Source organism: Melanotaenia boesemani, chromosome 5 (genome assembly GCF_017639745.1).
Source record: "Melanotaenia boesemani isolate fMelBoe1 chromosome 5, fMelBoe1.pri, whole genome shotgun sequence".
NCBI classification, from domain to species: domain Eukaryota; kingdom Metazoa; phylum Chordata; class Actinopteri; order Atheriniformes; family Melanotaeniidae; genus Melanotaenia; species Melanotaenia boesemani.
In genome coordinates, this window is record NC_055686.1 from 18337255 (window position 1) to 18358532 (window position 21278).

Genomic DNA, 21278 nt, shown 5'->3' on the forward strand with positions numbered 1-21278 from the left:
TTACAAACAGTCAGGATTCCTCCCTCTCGGTCCGATGTCCATGGAGATTTGAAATATGTGCAGCCAAAGGGCAACAGTCAAGAAATAGCCACTTACCAACGTTTATCTATGATTCAGTCACACAGATGAAATTCAATGCCCAGGTGATGAAGAAGCCTTTAGAATGGTTTTGTTTCCACTGACCTAGTGTTCAGCGTTTCCTGATGGTAGCTGAGGCATTAGTCACCGGGGGAACCCATTCTAGTGGCTGCAGGTTCTTGACATTTGCCCAGGCACCATGTGGATACAGTTGTATGGAAGCAGATTTTCTTGATCCAAGTCGACCAGGAGGATTGAAAAACCACCATGAAGCAGAGAGGAAAAAAATGATCCACAACAGTCCAGGGAAGCTTTGGAAGAAAGTGCTAAACTGGCCTTAAGCTTCATTAGCCACCAGCCACAGATGCCCGGTGGCCCGAGGGTTGCCGGTTCGATCCCGGCCTGTCGAGCTCATGTCAAGGTGTCCCTGAGTAGGACACCGAACCCCTAATTGCTCCGGATGGGTTGTGGTAAGCGCCTTGCATGGCTTTCGCCATCAGTGTGTGAATGTGTGTGTGAATGGGTGAATGTGATGTATATGTAAAGCGTTTTGAGAAACTCTATATAAATGCAGATCATTTACCATATACCCCAACACCTGTTCCACTTTCTCCAGTAGAAGGGTGGGGCCCGGCAAAGATTCATGTCCATTGTGATCAAACTGCACTATATTTTCGGCAGTCAAACAGATCGCCACAAAAGTTTGGTGATCATACATTTTTATTATTTATTTTATTTCTTTATTTATTTCAGGCAGTTACCTTTACAATAAGAAACACAAAAAAGAAACGAGAGACATGCTAGTCTGTCGATATCCAAAGGAATTCCTAAAGAGTTATCAAGAGTAAATATTTAGAATGACTTAAAAGATGAATGACACGATTTCAAAGTTGCAAGCGACAGATGGCATGCCTCACACACAGGTGCCATCTTTCCTCAACGTTGCTTCTTAAAGTGTAGTCCCAGATCCCAGGTTGGGACCCAAGGGGGTCCCCCAAAGCTACAGGGGGTCCCCAAGGCTTTGAACCGTCAGAACCATTTAAAATAAGTAAGGATATATGCTGTTAATTTAATTTTGGCTTAATCGAAGGTGAGATGGTGAGAATCTCACTTTTGAAAGCATAAAACCAGTGGTGCAGGGGTGTCCATGGCTTTTTAGTATTTGCATGAAGGGGATCCCCAAAGAAGTTAGGTTGGGAACCACTGGTTTAAGTAACACAAAATGTTGTTTGGAAGTCCAAAGAAAATAGGGTGGATAAACTAAACACATTTTAGATACATCAACTTGTAAGACGTTTAAGATTCTCAATATATTCTCAAATGCCAAAAAATAGTTTTTTAATAACTTAAGTGATAATTATGAGGGAACACAAGGATGAACTAAGAATAAAAAAATGAAAGTAAATCACCTAGACAGTCCATAACATGCACAAGATAGCTGAGCAAGCCAACTCTTGACTGGCATTCTCTACATTAAAAGTAATATGCAGATACACTGTCTTCTGTGAAGTTGAACTAAAATATTTTGAAAGCACAATAAACATAAGAAACCACATTACACATTGTCATTCAGGGAAGGATGAAAAATAAACCAAAGGATCATTAACAAATGAGAAATGAGGCTTTGCCCTTTGGGCCAGAGTTACAATGTATCATTGAATTATTTCCAGACCGTGATCTCCACACTCTACAATGCAACCAAAACTAAAGTCATGAAATCATTAAACAAATAAAGGATAGCTGTAACAGATGATGCATGTCATATGGCCACAGAATCTTATGTCATTTTAACTGTGCACTTACAGCTGATTAAAGATAGCTGTAATAACCACAAGTTCACTTTTACTCTTTTATGAATGTAACTTTGCAGTTGGGTGACTTCTATTAGTTTAATTAATAATAAACATTTGAAGTAAACACTGAAGTAGTCACATAGTAAGGGAAGAAAGGAAATCCTTTTGTGTTCAAAAGGGTGGCTGGCTTTTAATTAAACAACCCTCAACAAAATTTGTAATTGGTGGAGTAATGGCATTTTAAAGCCAAGTGACCAGAAAGGATTTCCCCTATATAGTGGCTAGACTTGGCCTTAGAGAAAGAAATATACAAGCTCACAAATAAGTAAGAATCTTAAAGAAGTGCTTTCAATTTGTGTTATAATTTTGAAAAATAATATAATTTGGAGGAAAGTATGAAATATTTTAAATAAAAGGTGGTTAAACATGGATGTTGTTGGGTTTTGGTATGAGCAAGTCTTTATTGGCAATTACTAATTAATGTATATGTCCAATTATTAATATTATAATTATATTATATGAATGAATGAATGAATGAATGAATTATAAATAATTAATCTAAAAAATGTTTTTGTAATTTTCTTAATTCTGTTTTTTGACTTAGTAAGGCACATTGTTTTTATAAGCTCCTTTAGTTAAACTTTCATAATTGTTTGTTTTTTTTGTTCTTATTGTTTTATGGTTTATTTAATTTTCTAATTTTAACGTTTTTAACTCATGGGGACCCTCCACGTTGGGACTATTGCCTGCTTGGTCTGCAGGCTTGTTGCCATGGGGATGGCTATGATCTGGGTGGCTAGTGGTCCTACACTGCAACCCAAAATGCTGCGGTGTGGGCCCCAGCCTGCCCAGAGCTGGGCTGGCACCATGGTGGCAGCCTCTGTGGTCATAGTGGCTCCTGGTGCGGATGGATCCCCAAGATATCATTTGCTCACAATAGTGTCAAGCCAGATAATTATTATTATTATTTTTTAATTTTTTTTTAAAAGGGGGGTGGGGGTGGGGGGGTTGTGTTTGTTTGTATGTGTGAGAATAAGAGAGTAGGTGTGGATTATGTAAAGCACTTTGTGCTACTTGTGTATGAAAAGTGCTTTATAAAAAACTGATTTAATTTGATCAGCCTCAAGGGTCTCTATCTGTATGTCAATTTTAGACATCTATGACATGAACAGAGCAGATAATGAAGCCTATCAATCTAAGCCCTGACCTTTGCAACCAGCAATTATCACAATACACAAACTCAAGGATCACACAACTTATTTAAAAATATAATAATACACTTCTTAAAGTAAAGCACAATGATTATCAATCAGCTATACTTTAGATATCTAAAGACAAGAACAAGTTATTTGATTTTTGAGGTGATCTGGATCACTGGCTGGATCCAGGAATCTTTTTAAAGATTCTTTACAGGCACAGGACAGGCACAAATATACAGTTTTGTGGCAGTTTTGTGACTGATGAGTTAAACATTTATTATGTTTATATATTTAAATTTGTTTGTATTTGTTGTTAAGTTTGTGTTTTTGTGTGCAGGGATTGAGTTCATTAAACTGAAGAGATGTTTTCTGTCTGGCACTTAAGAGGAAAAAGAACCGATATTTTTCGTTGTCTGTCATACCCGAGTTTTGTTGTTTTTTTTTTTTTTAAACTAAATGTGGTTTTATTCTGGTGGATATGTTTTGAGGCAAGACAGCAAACGTAAGACATTTTCTGACTATGATTTACAAATGTGAAACATAAATGGCGCCTTTATTCACCTCTGGTTCAGTAAATATTGCTCATAGCGCAATGAAACTTACAGTTTTGGAATCTGTGAGATGTGTGTATTTTCAGTAGAGGAGGCTTTTATCCATGTTCATGCCATCAGGATGGACACAATTTGCCAGTTTAGACTTTGTGTCTGTGTCAATTGTTTAGTGTCTTAACTGTGTTTGGTGGTCATAGAAATGGTTGTATTGAGCTGAGATTCTAGACTTTCTGTGGACACGACTAGCTTATAGTTACATTTACAGACCTGATGTTACACCCATAAAACCAATGTTAATAATAATAATAATAATAAAGAAAAAAATAAAACTTTTGCAAAAAAAAAAAAAAAAAAGAGGATAGACAGACTTTCTTCTATGGGATGCAGATTTTGGTGGAAAATACTAGAAAAAAAAGTCCATAGTTTCCAACCTAATGACAAGAAAAATAGATTATGTATATATATACATATATATATATATATACATACATACATATTTCTGTTACTTTTAGTGTCATTGTGTTGTGGAAATTCAATAAAATTATTCCATGAAAAAAAACTGGAAAATTGCTAAAAACCTGCATTTGTTATTATATCTATATTTAAGATATTATTTAGTTCTTTAGCAGTTTTAGCCATGTATTAAGAGCCATTGTAAAAGGTCCAGAGAGCCACTTACAGCTCTGGAGCCACAGATTGCAGACCCCCAATTAAGTGTTTGTCAACCAAAATTTGCTGCATTTTCTTCATATAGGAATAGGCTTTAATTTAAAGGAAAATAGCAATTTGCACGTAACATTGCGATTAATCACGATTAACCACAAGATTCCATGCAAATAATTGTGATTACATTTTTTTAGCATTGCCCAGCACTTAAAAAACAAATTAAAATGGTTAGAATTGTTGAAATTCCAACAGGTGCCATGTTAGACAACACAAACTCAAAGGAGTCAATGAAAACCATAAATAAACTGCAAATCCTTTACAGTAAAGCTGATCATGCTTAGCCATGTTATGCTAATGCACATGTTAACTGCTAAAGCCCAGTATTTGTCTTTGATTCCACAGTCCTTAGGAAATGGCTGGTCCTTGAAGAAAATGAGAGCTGAAAAGGAGTCTTTCATCTAGCTAAATCCAGTTGTGTCTAGTTGGATCTTACTGATGGGGAGTCGGGTGCTCTTTAGAAGAAGGAGACTGGTTTGCTACCTCTCAGGTTAGCAGGCAGGCTAACAAAGCTGCTCTCTTGGATGAAAACTGTCTTTTGTTTGAGAAGATTCCAGATTAGGGATTGCTGCAAAACAGGACAGAGAGATAGAGAGAGATGTTCAAGGATCAAAGTTGAAAGAGGTGTGATCCCTATAGTGGTCTGGCCGGATAAGAGAGGCATATTATAAAAAAAAAGTCCTGGATGCTTATCCTAAAGTTGGGGATAGTTGGTGGGAGTGGCAACCTGGAAAGGAAGTCTTATCTTTTTCACAGTAAAGTGTTAGTTTTATTTAACAAATGAATGCTTGGGTCTGTGGTGTCCAAACAGTAGGTGTTAATTCAAGCAGGACTTAGAATATTGTGGTGTTTAAAGACATAGAGTCATCTTTGCTCTTACATGTCATCTAAGTACTAGACATTCATATAGCATTGTTACTATACATATACTGCAAGCATGGTGTCTTGGTACTTTTGAAATATATTTAGTTATTGAGTACCAATAAATCTGGTTAGATGGTTCATGATATCTGATAAATAAACATTGTTGCAAAGTCATTTTCTGCAGGAACAGTTTAGACACAGTAAATAGAGAATACCAACTTGCAAAACGGTTTTATTTTCATTGCCAACATTGATTATTCATAATCACCTCCAACCACACAAAAGAGAACAAATGGCAAAAGCTCCTTACTCCATCTCTCCCACTCTGTCTATAGCAACCAGCCCTCTAATCCAATTATGGTCACACGCTGCTCAAGGAATCTTGCCTGAAATCAGCCTTTGTTGTTTCATCCTTATGAGAGCTGCATTTAATCAATCTTTAGTCTCCCACACTTGGTTGGACATGTCCTTTTGTTACATTGTATTAATTTGTTATCAGCATTATTAAATACTAACATTATTAATTTAGACACAGCTCTAAGAGTAGAAAACACTGGCTATCAGTGGATGGAAATTTTAATGAGGCATTTACCAGTGCAACATGTTTTTTTGCCTGGCATTGACTCAAAATCTCCCACAGTACCCATAACCTTTTCATGCCACATTATGTTTGAGTTCCAATAGGCCATTATTTAAGATGCTTGTTTTGTGGCTGGTATGAAATTTGTTATCTGCATTAAGTAACTTTTCCAACACTTAAGGATTTAACATCCTACAAAACATACAAGTTGGTTGTCAATACAAAGCTCTAGACAACTTGTGGAATCACCACATTTTGCATATGCGAATTCAGCTTTTTTTTTTTTTAATAAACTAAAAAGATGACAGAATATGTTTTATAGTTAAGCATTCGCACTTTGTAAAACATACATTAAAATGATTTTAAATTGTATTTTCTTTGCATTTCCTTTTTCAGACAAGGTAGAGGGAGAAAAAAATGGGTTCATTAACTGTGAGGAAAATTATAAAATCACTTTATAATTTTCAAATTCTAACACAAAGAAAATTCGGAAACAGAAGTCTAAATATGAAAATAAGTCTTTAGGTAGTGCCTCCAGTGCCTAATAGGTTGTTGCAGCTGGCTGATCGGCAGAAAACATGAGCTCAATGTGAGAGCTGTCAGTGGAAACAGGTAATTGTCATGGTCTGTGGGTTTTGGTTCAGTTGTTGCGGATTCATATTATTATTTTTAATTCTGGTCTTGTTTAATATGTTTTCTGTACTACTTTGTACCCTTTGTGTATTCTGTTTGCCTTATTTCCTTTTCCTTGCCTCTGGTCATCAATTGTCACCTCTGCATCTTGTTTGCCATTTGTTCCTCGGTATTAAGGGTCCCAGTTTTCCTTTGTCCTGTGCCAGTCAATTGTGTTGTGTTATCTTGTTGTCCATGTAGTTCCTGTCGTTGCTTGTCATTTTTTGGTCAAAAGTTGTTGGGTTTAGTTCAGCATCTTTGTTTCTCTACAATAAACCTTCAGTTAAGTTCACCTGCTAACCTCTCGCCACATTCCTGCATTCGGGTCCTGCTTCCTCGTCTTCTGCAGACCTAATCCTTGACAGTAATTAACCTCAAAGTTAAGCAAAACATGTTGGTTGTTGTCACTCAGCCGTGTATAAAATATAGGCCATCCACAAACAAAAAAGGAAAGTTGCAAGGGAGAAACGTACAGGTTTATGAAGGAACCCAAGTTCGAAGTAAATAGAAAATGCACAATAAATTAAATGAAAAAGGCAGAAAATAAACCGTAAGAAACTAGCATTAAGAAAATGGGATTTACATATAGAAACATAATTCATCACTAGGACTTGAACATAAAAAAACAAGATTACAGAGGGCTAAAAGAAAAAGATATTCTCTAATTAATAATGAATTTACAGATAGTAGGGTAGCAGATGATGTCAGAACCTATGTTTGGTTCAGGTCCAATGAAATATACAGTATAAAAAGTGCCTCAAGAAAACATTTTTTCTTGTCATAGTTGGTGAAGTTGATGTCAGTTAAGGAACCAGGAGATGGCACTCATTGCTTCTACAGTAAAATGCACTAGTGTATGTTAAAATTTTAGGAGCTTTTCTCATTCCACACTCTATCAGTGCAGGTTCAGTGATGCTGAGGTCATTCTTCAGGATGTTAATGCATCTTGCTACAGACCAAGAAATGTTAAAAGTTTTCTTCAAAAGGGATATATCAACTCAAGACATGTCCTACAAACATCTTGACAAGGCTTCATTCGGCAAAGCTGATCCGTCAGCTGTTAAAAAGAACTTGAGGTGTGACTGATAAAGAATATTATTTTAATTTTTTCATTAATGAAGTCACTGCCTCAAAGATTCAAGCTGTCATAAAAGCCAGAAGAGGTGCAAAGAATGTTTTCTATGATTCCTTGTTTTTGAGTGATGTTTTTCCATGACTATGAAAAAAAAAGGAAGAAGAAAAAGGGCAAAACAATTCTAGTTTAAAAGGGCATTCACAACAGAACGGACAGGGGGGATTGGTTTGATTGGGCAGGGAATTCAGAAAAAATTTGCATCTTCATCTGGTTAAGTTTGGTTTCACACTGCACTGACGAAACCACCTAGACATCTACACACAGTTAAAGCAACTGCTCACAAGGGGGCAATATTCCCTACAACAGCTGCTGTTCAGTTCATTGATTGGTCAGGACCAAAAACAGCTCATTCTCGACAAGCAAACAAAGTTTCTACAGTCTTTGATTTTGTCTTTTTACTTTGGTCTTCAAACCTTATACAGTTTTTACAATAATCTGTCCAGTTTGAGCTACAAGAGAGGACTGAGAGTTATCCAGAACGTGGCATTACGACATGCTCTTTGTCACGTCTCTTTGTTTTACTGGATCCATTCGCTTTCACATTGCAAGTGAATTGCACCAGGGTTCACTTCCAAGTGAACAGAGACCCCCATTTTTTAAGTTGATACTACTCTAAATAAACTGTAAGTTGACCAGCATTTCTTTACAGCGGACCACAGAGCCAGCCTGAATGCACCTTAATTTACTTTTCTTTTTTTTTTTACGTAGAGATATTCTCTACAAACTCAGTTTCCAAATGACAAATTAAATTATTAAATTTCTTGCCATATCTTTTACTTGATAAAATGGTGTGGTGATTCTAAAATTTTTGGCCAAGGGTTCTACTATAGCCATGTTTTGAGAAAAGTGAGATAATGGTTTAAGCAATTAGGTTTTGATTTAATATGATGTATTAAATTGTTTTCAAATAATAATAATAATAACAATAATAATAAAGATTTATTAGACCGAGTTATGCATTTCTCCTCTCTTGTTTTTTTCTTTTTACTTCTTTTTGGAGTAGTTTTTTTTTTTTACTCGGATAGTAATGTGAACTGTTTATCTTTATGTGTCACAAAATCTTAAAGGTAATCTTCAATGTAGTGGTTTAAAAATCACAAGACAGTATATTTGAACTAAAAGCTGACAATGCATCAATTTTTAGATGATCCACATATGATTTGTGTAAAAAAGGTTCATGTGCAGATCTACTTTATCCTTGTAGTTATCTGCACATGCTAGGGGGTAAAGTGTCCCTTTGATAAACACACACTTAACAGACACATTCACTGTAAAAACAAACTATATACAAAGTTAAACTACTGCTCCTCTTCCTGTCTCCTTTATCCAATGTGCTCTTTTTTCCTTTGGAGGAAAATTTCTGTCTTCTCACAGCTGAATGTTAGTTAATTATTTTTGTTATCTTTCACTATGGCTAGAGGCTCTATCAAACTTATATGCATGCAGTAAAGATAAGGGCTTATTGGCAGAGAAGCACATGATTTTTAATCATAAATACAGGCAGCTCTGCTCATCAAAGTACCACTGTCTGTAGTTGGTCTGATCTAGTCTTTCCAAACTCTCCCCACTTCTTATATTTTCCCAGTGTGGGTTTACTTCTTTCCTCCTGCTAACCTCCTTCTGTAACTCTGTTTTTCCCCCAGTGTTGCCAACAGTTTGTGACAATGACAGCAATTTAATTTCTCTATATTGATTTTAGGAGAATCTCTCCAAAATTATAAGGGTAATAAGAATGAGCTAAGTGTCATTTTGAGTATTATTATGCTTCTTGGGGAGACATTTAATCAAAGCATGCAAAGAAAATAATTGTCTCATAGAGTAAAATAGAGTAGCGTTTCATTGAAATGTCACTTGGCACAATAACTGAATTGATTGGTACGTGGGTCACAAAGTGAGTCAGTTGCAGAATAACAATATTTTTTCTCAGAACTGTAAATGTTTAATGTGCAATGTCTTTAATGAGATAAGAATCAGAGCATTTTCTGATCCAGACACAGTCTTTTGTTTGCTAAACAAGTATCAAATATTGACTCAAATCTTTGGTAATCTTGCAATTTATGTTATGATTAAATGGATGTGAAAACAGAGATAAAAATTTAAGTCTGATATTAGAAAGATTTCATATTGTTTCCTAATTAGATGTAATTTGACTGGATATTATGTCTAAATAACCTAACATTTTCATTTTTAAACAATACCAATTAATAAGGCACAGATTCATTTGTGGAAAATGACATGTTAGCAGGTCTCTTGAGTCTTAATGAATTGAGTGTGAGACTTGCATAACTGACTTTTCACATGCTCGCTACATATCCATTTTCTCAGTTTCAGGAGACATGTTGACTTCCAACTTTCTTTCTGGGAGGCCATTGATGTAGCTGAAACCATTGTATGGATGTTGACTGTTTTTAATCAGGATTTACCACAGAGTAGCAGTCATGACATTGTTTGACATCAGCATCTTCAAGCTTGTTACGACCCCTACTCAAAGTAGGGGTATTCAGGTCGGTAACAAATCAAATGGAACAAAACTTAAAGTATGTACAATAATTTATTACAACACAAAATGGGTTCAAGTGTTACAAAACAACCAGGGTAAGCAAAGAAATCCTAATTAACACAAGGTGTCCTCATTCGAGGTAAGAATTAATCAAACGCAATCTATTATTATACTTTAACCAAACAAAGTCCACTATAAATCCAAATATATCACACAAACCAAAATACTACTCTTACACTTCCTTAAACAAAGCTTTTATATAAACCAAATCAAATATATTCTTAAACAAACAAAAAATGTCCGTTAAACCAAGATATACAAAAGAGGGCGCATAATCTCAATTAAACAATAACCTATTCCGGTGTCTATCTAAATAAAGGGAAGATTAATGCTCCTACAAACCAACAAGGCACTCAGTCCAGCTACTACTCAAGCAAATCCCAGAACTGGCAAGCTGTGGGCCGAAGGAACACAGCTGCCATGATCAGCGTTGCTGCCTCCCTTTTATAAGCCAGGCGTCATGCTGGTTGGCTGATGAGGAGGAAGTGCGGTGAAGGAGTTGTCCACTAAGGTGTCGAAGGCTTGTCTCCCCTCCGAAGGAAGGTGGAGCCAAAGGCGACCAATCACCAGGAAGGAGGAAGAAGGAGGAGGTCTCTGAGGCCAGGTGCAGGGCGCAGGCTATGCAGCATCTTATCATAAGCACGTACCCAAGCCAGAGGCCTGTGTTAAGTTCAAGTGTTAACACTTGAAAGCCTTGTGTGGTTGAGCTTGCTGCAGAAAGTTATAGAAATTTGAATCAGCTACTGTTACTGTTACTGAACAGTGCATTATAGTTTAAGCAATTCTAGAGTCTCTTTGGCCCTGGAAAAAAGTCTTTTCCACCAGTGTTCATCGTCATTTTATTATAATATGTATATTTATTATAATAACATTCAGTTAATATCATTAAAATGCTTTGTTATAGCATACATTTTTTCCCAAATGCAGATTTTGGAGAAAAAAGAAAAATGGATGTTGACTCTTTTTACTATTTTTTACAATTTCCCTCTGGGGAGTATTTTTTATCCCATTCATTTTTTTAATGCACTTGTATTGCTTTCTGCACCCTGCTGTAATGATTTATGTAAAGCACTTTGAATTGTCTTATACATGAAATGTGCTATACAAATAAATTTGCCTTTGCCTTTACAAAACAATAACTCAAACGTCTCCTGTCTACCTTCACTCCTTAAAAGGGTACTGCACTGGCTGTAGCTCAGAAGGAAGAGCAGTCGCCTTCCAACTGGAAGGTATGCGGATTGATTCCAGGCTTTCCCTGACTACATGTCAAATTATCCTTGAACAAGACAATATGATTCAGGACCACCTTGTTCATGTGTAGCTGCGGAGATTCAGGAGGGGAAAAGTCTTCTACCTCAAATACCGGTCTGTGGTGTAGGTGCTTTGTGAATCTCGCTTTGCATCTTGCCAGTGACCTGAGCTGCTGTCTGTCAATCATTTCTGCCTGTGTATCTCGACCTGCCCACTTTCCGCTCGCTGATCACCCCACACCTCCTTCCCCAACCCTTACAGTTTTAGGCATTTTTCAGATTCGGCAGTGGGTGGAGTTAGGCAAAAAGTAGGGGGTTTAGTTACACTTTAATCCAGAGCTACATTCCCGCTCTACAGTTATGCTCTGCCAGTGAAAGACGCCTAGTGCTCCCACCACAACGTGGCGCGAAATCAGTAGCTAGACTCTTTTCCTCTGTTGTTTTCTGGTGATAGAAAGATCTACCAAAGTCCGTCCTTTCCGCAGAGTCCTTATCTACTTTTAAGTTTTTCCACAGTTAGCTTAACTGTTGTACTTGTTGGAATGAGTTAGGAAGATTTGTCCAGCTCTTTGGCACAACTCTGCACTGAATAAGCTGCGTGTACTTACGCCCAAGATTATATTGTATGATTAAATCGTGATCTCATAATTAAATAATAATAATAATAATAGTGTAGGAAGGAGGGGGCGGGGGTGTGTGTGCACTGCATCGAGCACTACATGACAGCACCTGTGTTCAACTGGACTCACATCAGTCTGACTACTGTGACAAAGGTGGAGAGCGAGCAAGGTGAACAGAGGGAAACAACATCAAGTGGGGGTGGAAAGAATTTTTATTCTTTCAACCAAATAAAATTGTAAGGTCAGTAATTAAATTTTCACTAGAGGAATGTAAGTGTAAAAAAAGGAAACCAATTAAAATCAGGGAGGCTAAAGTCCTTGAAAAAAAATAAACAAAGGCTCAGAGGTCCAGATGAAGCAGCACAGTCCGTGTAGTTCCTTCAGCCGTCACTCCCGCCGTGGACTTGCACCAGGCAGAGCCTCCTGCTATGCTTCGGCGTGTCTTTCATGTAGCAACCCCTTTCTTTTGCTGTGTAGCGGCTTCTCCACTATACTCCAGTCCCTCATCCACCTCTGGGTCTGCTGCGCACTACCTTCAGCCTCTGTTGTAAATCTCCCTTCTCCTGTCACAAGGTCCTCTTTATTTTCAGATGCTGTCTTCTGGCTGGCTCACTCTGGCTGCTGATAGGCCCATCAATTTGTCACAGGTGGGAGTTATTTTCCCAAATCAGTCTGCAGACCCAAGGTGAGTGAACTTGCATACAATTAAAACCAGATCAAAACCAAGTAAAAAAAAAACTTGTGCAATAAATACAAATAAAAACTATATCAAACACCAAATAAAGGGAAAAACCTCTAAACCATATATTTAAAAAAAACAGAACGTTCACTTCAACCCTGTGACACTACTGTCATAGAATGCAAAACGCTGCCTTTTGAGTTTTATTATCAGTATGATCAGGTAACCCCATATTTTGTTAAATGGTTTGTTTTACTGTGTGCTATGAAGTGCTGGACATTACTGACTGTTTGTTGCTGTGCATTACTATTATCATTGTGTGCTGTGGGAGTGTTGGACTGAGTTACCTGTGATCATAAACTGTAAACAAAGGCACATGCTGCCAACGGACACACCTTAACCTCATCACATCTGTGATTGCAATCACCAGTTGTTCCTCCTACTCCCTATAACTAAGATGGCAGATACGTGTTGGAGGTGGACGGTGCAGAAGGTTTGCTGCAGTCTCCTCTTGTTGCGGCTGCTCCCCGGGTCACAATCAGACTCACCTCCTCGGTACTGATCTCCAGACTCTGTTGTATCAATGCTCACCATTCCTCACAGAAAGGAAAGTGGTCACTTCTCACTTCGAGTGTGTGTCTGGATCTATAAGCAAAGTGTACGCTGATTTCATTCTTTCCTGTATGTTGAGGGTATCCAGCCTGGCAGCAGAAAAGCAGCAGTGGTGGTATGATTGAACTGATGGGCTCCATCATTGTCATTTGAAGGGAAGTGACTAAACTTGGAGGCCAGGCTGGATTTGAATTTGCAAGCAGCAGGACGGGCTGGGCACTGATTTCATTATCTTCCCCTGACAGCAGCAGGCGGCAGCACAGAAGTCCTGGCACTGGATCAGACTGCAGCATATAGAGCCCTGATATAGGGCCTCCTGGCTGATAATCGACGCGTCAAGGAAAGCCTGGAGCGTCACTTGGACTGGACTGTCTGGTATCCCAAGCTTGGCTACTGAAGTAACTGCCTTGTCTGGGACTTGGACAGTATTTCATCTGACTGGTTTATTTTTAGGTTTCTAACAACGGAAATTTTAAAGTGTCATATTTGTTTTGTCTTTTTTTTACAAATAAAAAAATAAATATGCTTTTAACATCCATCTGTGTTTCTCATTGTGTTGGTGTGTCCAAGAATCAAAATCTTAAGATCGAGTAACATCTTAGATATTGTTACACTACCACTTAATTATTACATCTCCTCTTATTTGATTTCTTGCTTGTGTTGTTCAGATGTAAGTCGCTTTGGAGAAAAGCGTCTGCTAAATGACTGTATAATAGAATGGCAGAATGGAGTCTTTGATGATTTCTTTTGTTGGTATAATGCAATTTATTGGATGAAATGCCACATAGTCCTTCAATAGAAAAATTGTCTCTCTCTCTCAAGATGTTGTCTTGTGTATGATTTTTATGTAACATGTTTGTCAATTTTAATTGTTTAGCATATATTCTTTTCAAACTTAAGCAAATTTACAACTTATAATTTTACTTTCTCAAAATACAATGCACTATGTGCATCCTATGTGCATTAAACAAAAGAAGTTTCTGAACCATGAATCAATAATGTTCTGGTTCAATGACAACTTGTATATAAACAGTCACCTTTATCATGCTGTTCAAATTTTGACATAATCAGACCAAGATGACACCTAACAAATGACAAGTTATTGAGACATTGACATATTTATGTCATGGTGTACCCACTGTTGTTAGCTTGTCTTTCAAGAAACTTTCATATGAAGGAATTACCACTGCATGATTTTTACTTAAATGCCCTACATTCATGATAGCAGTGTAGCATCTACTTTTTACATTTTGCACAGATTCCACTCAAAAGTTGAATATCCCTATATGTGGTTAGTGTATAACTAGGCAGCACAGAGAGCTAATCAGGATTAAAAGAGAGAACTCATCTAAACAAATTAAAAATGAGTTCATCTCTCACTACTGCAATTTGGTTGTTGTGGTTTATTTAGCACAATTCTTCCATTTTTATCATTATCAATCATCTTATTTTGTTGTTCATCCTATTTCTTCTTGTTTGAATACTAGATGATGGTTATTTTACCAGTGTGTCACTGCAGATGGTTTTCAACACCACATTGAAACACAACATAGAATGAAAAAACAGAGATATTTGTCAGATAAATCAAACACTGATATACAAATTGTAATCCCAGCAAAGCTTTAAGAGTCCAACTGTTCCCATTAGCTGACACTACCATGTCTTCTTGCAAGTTTTACTGCATCAGTTTAAAACAAACAGAGAATGCAGAAGTTTTGGAGAAATAATAAGTATGTGTAGTGAATTCTGGACAAAAGGAATCAGACAGACATACAAATCTAAGAAAAACATGCTCTGGAATTTTATTGCTTGCTGGTCACAGTTATTGAACAAACCAACACAATTAACTCTTCCCAAAAGAGTACACTCTTTCTTCATCTAAATCAATGGTTCGAATATGGGAGTTGTCTTGACCACAAATCTGTCATTGGAGTTATAAATGACAGATCAACTCAAACTAACATTGCATCTTTTATCACTGAAAGAATCAACTGACAAGGTGGTGGTCACATATCAACAGGAGGCTCTGAGATCCTGTCCCTCGAGACTTAAAATGGTGTTTATTGCAGGATTTCCTCTCCACCTCACAGTGATCAATACCTGATTACCTTTTTTGGATCCATGCATATCCTATGACAAAGACTTGACCTTAACTGACATCCCTGTGTTTTAAAATGCTGAAAAGGGTGTTTCATACATTTATCAGACTAAACTAATTTTAATCTCATGTATCAGACTTTTCTGAAGAGTACTTATGAAGTCACATTAGGCTACGTTCATACTACAGGTTTTAATCCTCACAAACAATTTTTTTTAGAATGAAATCTGACCAGCACTCTCCACATTCAAAGCTAGCATGAAGAAGAACTTTTTTAAGTGGCTTGTTTGCTCACAAAGTCCAGTATGTTTGGGGAGGTGTAAATGAACAAAGTCTGATGTGGATCAAAGAAGCAAACTCTGGTCTTATCAAGTTGTCACATAGGAAAAAAGATGCATCAATATTCATTTAATAAAATAGAACAGAATAGAACAAAATATACTTTATTTTCATTACACAACGATAGGCAATGAAATTGAGTCACATTGACGAACAAACCTCCAGGCTATCCAGGAACATTTTGAGAACCAATCCACCCCAACTTTGCTTTCCCCATTGGGTATTAGGAACTTTTCAACTGGGCACATGAGTGCATCACCTTAACTAAAGGTCGGAACCCTTAAGGACAAGTCCCCTCTCATATTTACTGCAGAATATTGGTGTTACAGATTGGTGATAGAGACTTTGTCTTTCTTCATTGACCAAAAATATATCTCTTAAATAGCCTATCAAATTTAATTTAGATTAAAAAATCCGTTCTTCATTCTCTTGAATATTTATTAACTCAACAGTTAAAATTATTCATGCTTCAGTTTTCCTACACCTTAATATACCTTCACAGTGTGAACCTTGGTTTAACATTGTATTAACATATTTTCTGACTATGCCTTAAGGGCCATATTTTTTTCCTCCATAAATTGTAGGATTATAGTTACATAAATATATTAATTTAGCTTATCGATGTTGTTGGTTTCTTTTTGTGGTCCTATGGGATCAATTCAAACTAGAACTCTCTGGGTAGCACTGTGATACTGAATTGTTTAATAATGTATTTTATTCCCTCTAGATAAAAGTGGTACCCTGGGGTTTTGGTTTGTATTAAAAGTGATCACACTATATTGGTTTTCCTTGGTCTTTTGACTTCTAAGAAAAAAATGGCTTTTGGTTGGGCTTTTTCAACTTTAAGTATCCTCGTACTGATACTGCTTTATTTGATTATGTGGCAAATGATTTGCATATTGTTGATTGTGGATTTATAACTTATAAATATGAAGTTTTTCAACTGAAGTATTGGTGTATTCCTTTTTTAAAATATTGGGCCTATTACAGTTACCCTAACTTGGTTGTTAACACTGACTGAGCAAGAAATATATAATATATAAAAGTCTAAAAGAATTGTAGGTATAGTTGAGCACAATTTATATTCATTCAACAACTGATGATGCCTAGGGGAACCTTAATGGCAAACATTATAAGATTAACCAGCAGAAATCTAAAATGTAATATTTATTTTCAAAATTGAAGTACAATAATCATCAAAAACCAATTTTAAGCATGCCAAACAAACTTGTCAGAAATTGTTTGGTTTGAAAACCTGCAATAGCTCAGCATCTCAAGGCAAGCATATTAAAAACTATGATGGCAGCGGATGAACTTCTGCTCACCTTCTTGCTTGTCGCTAAAAACCTATTCATTGGCAGTGAGTGCAGATAGGACACACACACACACTCACACACACACACAAACGCACACACACACACACACACACACACACACACTCACTCTCATGGCTCCTGTGGATCCGCTGGAATTGGTAATGACACGATCCATCTCTAACCCATTTCCAATTCAGCTCTGGGAAATGAGATAGGATGGTAATGGAATCTCATTGATCTGAGTTTGCTCTCATGTTTATGGTTTATAACTGTGGAAGCAATTTCTAATGTTCTCTCTCACACTAGCTCTTTTTGCATGCAATCATATTTGTGGAAGGTTGGATTCAGCGTGCAAGCTGTACATGTGAAATATTTTCTTTGTAAATAACAGCTAACATTTAGTATAACTGGATATTTTGTTATAATCATCAATGCTTTTTAAGTCATTCTCAAGTATTCACGGTCCATAAGAAATGAGGCTTGTTAATAAAATGTAATTTTCATATATGTTCAACAAAATATGACACATAGCATAAAGATTAAAGACTGGTTGCAGTTTCATGTATATATTGTTAAGTGGGACTCTTACCCTGGCAGTTACCTGCCTGAGACTCTCATAGACACACAGAATGCCATAACTTTCCTTTCTTTACCCTCTACAGTACTTGCCACAATCTTAAACAGTTATCATAAAGTTCAGTTGTTAATTCAAGCAACATTTTTACATCCTGATTGGTTTTATATTCATACTGAATGTGACTGGGCTGACTGTGCAGGACTGCAGCACTATGGCTGTCCATTACATTGCAAAGTATCAAGTGAAGTGTGAAATTAACTTATGCTAGGACATGTCAAGATTTTCCCTTGTAGATGAGGAGCAAAGAAAATGGTTCACATCAATCCCTGAAAAACACACAGTAGATGCTTTACTCTTTATATAGGTATTAGACAGCGATGTCATAGTTTACAAGAGTGGGAATGCATAGGTACCGTCTGGTAGTGACTGTTTCTTTTTTAAGAGAAAATAATGGAAAAAGCCAGCTGAAAATGAGTTTTATTTATTTATTTATTCCCTGTTTTGTTACATAGAGATGGAGTTTTTGTGTTTAAAATCAGATTAATTGTTTACCCTACGGTGGCTGTTTGGTGATTTTTGGCTGACTATAATATATTCCCTCCGACCCTGTACTGCAATAACAGTACGGCACTTTGCAAAGCCACATACAAAAAGCATTACTCTGGAGAGCTGCATTAAACATAACAAAAGCTAACATGTTGACTATTGTTTGTTATGAAAAAAATCTGCTGGCAGTGTGCACCTGCCACTCAAATCCACACATAGGCACAGAAGAGTACAATCTGTTGTCCTCTTATGGTTTAAACCAATTTGTATACAAAGAGATAAGTGTGTTCAAATGGCATCTATTGGCAGATTTGTTTGCCAAAACAGGCTGCTCTCATAAAGGGTTTGTATGTTTTCTTGCAAAAAAAAAAAAAGAATACATGGATATTTGTACATATCCCTACAAAAGTCTGAGCCAGTCAGTGTCCAGGTCACTAGAAGTACACTGTCTTGGTGTTTGCAGGACTTTTTTGGTTCCATAACAACAACAAAAAAGGCAGAAATGCAGAGAAAATATTTTAAATTGAATATTGAATTAACTACACTAATAAAGTTTTGTTCTTGAATAACATCATTTCTTGTGAGTAGGTGTCAGACCTTGTCACTCAATTGAATCAACATTATAAGTGGTTATCAGCCCACTCGTATGGAACAGTGAGCTGTTATAATTTATCCAAATTGCTGATCAGCAGCACCGATACAGGGAGACTCTCGATCCCATCCAATGGGAATCCCGTCCGTCGGCAGACCTCAAATCTCTGCATCACAGCGCATGTTCAGGACAAAAAACTTAAAATTAAAACATTTAAACTGTGACCATAAGCAAAACAACAATGAAAAGGCTGCTTCAAATTTTCAAATGGACCATAAACAAATGATTGAATAGAAAAGTTAGAGTCTTTTATTTACAAAGATTCTCAGGAAATTATTGCTAACATGGTTGCTATTGACACTGCTACATGCCTGTCCTGTTTCGCGCTGTCTGCTGACAGTGGGCTGCGTATTTTCAAATTACTGTTGGCTTTGTCTAAATCTATTTTAATGTGCATTTCACTCATATACAGGAGGATCCCCCGGGATAAACTAAAAGAAGTGGCCGAACAAGCTTGGAGGAGTGGTTGGGAAAAGAGAAAATCTGGGCTTCCCTGTTTTGTCTACAGCTTCTGCAACCTGAACACAGATAAGCAATAGAAAATGGATGGGTGGATGGATATTAGGCGTAAATTGACACACGTGCACATACAAAATCAAGTTATAAGATAGCAATTTTTTATATTTTACCAAGGAATTGTAACTTTTTTTCTCACAACCTTCATCAAATGACTGCATACCATGCATAGTTTGATGTCACTGTCAAAGTTTTTCTGACTTAAACCATAGACAGGATGGACAAATGTGCAGGTGCCCTGATTCCTCGTGCTGCTGCAAATATGTAGCAAATCTACGAAATAATGATAATACATTCATCGAACATAGCCCAGTGATTGAAGAACAGATGGAGAGGTCTCAGTCATTGTGGAAATGTCCATTTATCAATAGCAAAGCGAGAATATCAGTTTAATGCAGAACACTTTTATTATACCACTGGTTCCAGCTTACCTTAATCATAGTTTAGAATATTATTCACTTAAGCATTACAATGCTTTCCTCTTACTATTTTGTCTTTTGAAACTTGTAATTTAAAGAATTTTATCCTTCCCTTTGCTCACTATTTCTTAGCTTATTTTGTTTGTTCTATAAAAAACATTTAATTGAAAACCTTTAGTTACAGAATCATGCATCTAACAAACTAGGCATATTCGTATTGACTAAAATTAAACATGCGTGTGCAAGCTGTGCTGGTGTATGGCAGCATCATTAGGTCTCTAGTCATTTTGTGATGCACGTCATTGCATAATCAATGGGATGAATCTAAACACCAGTCTAAAATGACACTTTGAGATCCATCATTTGTTTAGACTTAGCTGGATGAAATAGTTAAACCTTTAAGTTGTTCACAGTGAAACAACATTGCCACAGTCTTGTGGAGCGAGTTAACTACGTGAGCGTATTGATCCTATTATGCTGAAGAACTAAAGGTTAATGTGTTGTCTATCGATCTAAATAAAACCTTTTACTTAACTCGGCAGATGGCGTGTTCAATAAAGCCCTGCAGGTCATTTTACCTTTAACTGACTTTTTGGATCCAGCATCTGGCTCTGGGGATTCACCTGTTAACTTTACACATTGCATCACTGTGCTGGATTACATTAAGTCGTATCAGAAATATAGTGTTGCTTTTTTTGTGTTTTTTGTTTGAGAATTATGTTTATAATTTTATTAAGCTCAGTAACTATCAAACATTAAATAAATTGGATTAAAGGAAAGTGTTGAACCCAGTCACCAGACCTTAGAATTAGCAAGAGTAATTCATATTGGGTTTGGTTGGCATCAGTCATTGAGGTTTTTATTTCTTTTTTCCAAGCTGAAGCATAGATATGATATGCAGTACTCGTGTGTGAAGCATTTAGAAACATTTAAACCAAGCCATAAGTGTGTTACTGCGTTGTACCTCATAGCAAGAGCAGAAGGCTCCTGTTTTTTGTGAGTACCACTTATTCTGTGGATACTGTGACGCATGCTGTGCATTTGTTCTAGGCACTGATCTGTGGTGTTAAAGGGGACTGTTAACTCACCAAAGCTGGTAATACAAAGTACAATATCTTTAAGTATTCCTGGAAATGATACAGAATGTCAATAAGATTTAAATGGATTTCTCGGCTGAAATATAAAATTGACCAAACCAAAACAGGTGCAGAGAAAATCCATAAAATCAGTAAATCCACTGATTACATCATGGTGCAGGATGTTAAATCTGTTATTACAGAAGACTGTCAAAAATACAACACACAGATTAAGTTCTCTGTGGACTCCTTTTCCCTATTACAGAAATGAATGGTTTCAATATCTGTGCAATGATGTGTTAAGAATAAACGGAATATCATTAACGGGAAAAGATGCTATTAAAACATTTTATTTCTCTGAGGGCTAGGAAGTGAATCCTGCCACTGAGCAGAACTACTTTTGTTTACAGAAGTCATGCCATA